Source organism: Calypte anna, chromosome 1 (genome assembly GCF_003957555.1).
Source record: "Calypte anna isolate BGI_N300 chromosome 1, bCalAnn1_v1.p, whole genome shotgun sequence".
NCBI classification, from domain to species: Eukaryota; Metazoa; Chordata; class Aves; order Apodiformes; family Trochilidae; genus Calypte; species Calypte anna.
In genome coordinates this window covers 37864863-37868327 of record NC_044244.1, presented here as the reverse complement: position 1 = coordinate 37868327, position 3465 = coordinate 37864863, and positions in this window count along the sequence as shown.

The window sequence follows — 3465 nt, the reverse complement described above, 5'->3', positions numbered from 1 at the left end:
GGTGCTACAACTCACAACTGAGGTGTTTATTGCTACTTGCAGGTGTGTTCCTCTCTTTGTATTTGAACTAACTTGACTTCAGGAAGGCTTTTGACACTGCCTTCCCTAAGATCCTCATCCTGTTGGAAGTGTGGGCTGGATTAGCAGACAGTGAAGTGGATTGAAAACTGGCTAAATGGATGGGCCCATAGGGTGGTGGTCAAGAAATCTAGTTGGAGGCCAGTAACCAGTGGAGTAACCCAGGAATCCAGCTGTGTTGAACTGGGCTCAATACTGCCCAACGTAGTTAATGATCAGGGTGATGAGGCACGGTGTACCCTCAACAAGTTTGCAGATGACAGCAGACTGGGAGGAACAGGGTATACATATGGCAGAGGGTGGTGCTGCCATCCAGAGAGCTCTGGACATTCTGAAGAAGTGATCTGGCAGGAACCTCTTGAAGTTCAACAAGGGGAAGTGCAAAGGCCTGCACCTGGAGAGGAACAACCTCATGTGCCAGCACGTGCTGGGGGCTGCACAGAATGGAAAGCAGCTTTGAAAAAAAGGACCTAGTGGACAAGTTGACCATGAGCCAGTACTGTGCCTTGGCAGCTAAGAAAGCCAGTGGTATCCTGCCCTGTATTAGGAGAATTGCTGTCAGCAGGTCAAGGGAGGTGATCCTTTCCGTTTATTCAGCCCTGATGAGGCCACCCTTGGGGTGCTGTGTCTTAGTTCTGGGCTCCACAGTACAAGAAATGGCCATGCTGGGGAGAGTCCAGCAAAGGGCCACTGAAATGATGGGGGCACTGAAGCATCTCTCCTGTGAGGGAAGGCTTAGGGAGCTGGCACAGTTTAGACTAAGAAAGCTCAAGGTGGATCTTAGCAATGTATATAAACAACTGAAGGAAAGGCACAAAGAGGAGCCTGGTTTCATCCCATTCCAGAGGGGGAGTGCAGGAAGGTCCACGTGAACATATGGAAACTCTGTTTTACATTGAGAATGACTGAGCATTGGCCTGGGTTGCCCAGAGGAGTTGTAGACTCTGCTTCCTTGGAGGTACTCAGAATCCATCTGGACATGGACCTGGACAGCTTGGTGGCCCTGCTTGAGCAGGGGGCTAGGATCAGCTTTCCAGAGTTCCCTTCCAATCTCAACCAGTCAGTAATCCTTTGGTTCCTGAAGTTCCCTCCTCTTTGCACACTCCCCTCCTTCATTTTATTTTATTTTCCTTTTTTTTAAATTTATGGTCTATTACACCAGCTATTTCTCTCCTTCCTCTTTTCCCATAGCTGGACATGGCAGACTAAAGTACTTGGGAGGCCCTGAGTATTGAGGAAGACTCTTGAGAGGTCTGTAGTGCAGATAGTCGAGCACCAGCCAAGTGCAACTGAGTGTTTCCAGTTGTTTCTTTGTGTGGTCAGCCCTGTGTCTGTGAAGGCATGTTTTACTTCTGTATAGACTGATAAAACAGCAAGCAATCTGTTAAGGGGCGTTTCTGGAAAAACGTTAATCAAACCAGCCAAGGCTGACTAACAAGGGCTTCCCAAAAAGCTTCCAAGTGCACATTTTTTATCATAAGGTTGACATAAATACTCCTTTGATCCTCCCAGAAATCATATTGTAATTTCTCCCTTATTTGATTTGAAACAAGCCTTTCTCTCATTTCTCATTAGTTCAGTTTTTTGCTAGTCTTGATGTTATTTTAAAGCATACCAAAGTACTGAGACTTTATATGTGGCTCCCGAATTTTTTACAGGTTACAGGGTGGGGATGGAGGTGGAAGAAGAAAATCCAATATTTTCACCACTTCTGCTTCTAACGCAGGAGGCTTCTTTACAGTCAAAACAAGGCGATGTCAGGTTTACCTATCCTGGGGATCTGAAACATTTGCTTCAGTAGCCTACAGGCAAGAGACCTCACCCTTTTGGTGCTTCGCTGAACTAAGGCTTGAGGTTGCTAACATTCTTGGAGCCTGATGGCTGTTTCTCCACTTGAGAGCCTTTACAGCCTCAAAACATTGGCTCATTTGCCACCTGCTCCCTCCCATCCTGTAAAGGAGAATTGTGGGTTACTGCTATGCATCAGTTTTGTGCAATGTGACTGCTGCGTCACATGTCATAGTTGGTTTTTTTTAGTCCTTTCCCTCAGTGTCCTGAAAGCTTTTCATTAGTCATCTAGGAAAAAAAAAAAAAAAAAGCCTCAGCCCTCTCTGTTCACATTCTCATGGTCAATTTTCCATCCTGTATTTTTTTAAGATGCAGGCTCTGGATCCACACTTGAATTTTTTGCAGTCATGAACAACCAGGTCAGGAAACCATGGTTTATAAAAAAATGGGTCATTTGGGCTTCCAAGTTTGTGGCTCATTTCGTTTCCTGGCTGACTGCATAGCACTCTGTCTTGGCTCTGCAGTGTGAGCCATGGCTGCCCAGCACTTATGGAAAGTTGGGGCACTTGCTGTTATAAGATCAAGAAACAGATTTAGATTTCTGATCCCTAGCCCTCTAAGTTTAAAGAAGCTCTCCTTGTTTCTTGTGTGGAGCACCTGATGCCAAACACTCTGTTATTTGTAGCAAATCCATAGGAACAGGATAAAACCCTAGAGATCCCCTGAGGCTCTTTGGAAAATCCAGGGTGTATCTAAACTGAATTTTTCATCTCTCTTCCAGAGGGCTCCTCATCAGGCCTTCTGCATGAAACTTTGAAAGATGCTATTCTGCATTTACTCTGTCTTAGGAGTTTGGGCTTGACATGACATTGTTGACAAAAACCTTCTTTCTCTTTCCTGTTTTCCTCTCAAACAATAGGTGGCTATTTTGCTGAATAAGAAGATTTGATAGGATACAGATACCCAGCCCCAGAGTAGGTCTTAAAATCTGCTCATATCCTTGTTCATTCTCCAGAGGGCTGATTCTAGAGCTCTACAGGTCATTAGAAATATTAAGCTTTGTGCATAAGGGAAGGTTGGGCTGGGCAAATCAGGGGCTTGGTAGTCCTTGGCTCAGTAGAGTATGGGTATCCAACTCACTTAGGCTCCTTTTGGTAGTCCTAACTTTGAAGCTTGAAGCAGCTGGAGATCCTTAACCATATAAGGTCTTGTTTGCACTTGCTGTGATATTAGGCTATTCTGGTTATTACTATTATTAGTGCTGTGGCCATCCCACAAGGTGATCAGCTCACGTCTGAGTCTGGCATGGCCCTTGGAGGTGGTTTGGTTTCCCACAAGAAACTTCCAGACTTGAGACTTCCAGAGAGGTGCTGGGAGATAAATCTGCAGTTTGTGGGTGCACAGGTCTGGGGTCAAGCAAAAAAAGAAGATTCACAGCATCTTTCCTTCCTTAGTTGACTCTCACTTGAGTTTAACAACACAGCAGTTGAACCCTGTAACCAGAAATAAGCAGGAGGGCGTGTGTGTTGTGTGTGTCTTTGTGTGGGGGGGTTCTTGTTGCTGTTGTGATCCTACTTTTTCTTTTTAAGCAAAGGTACT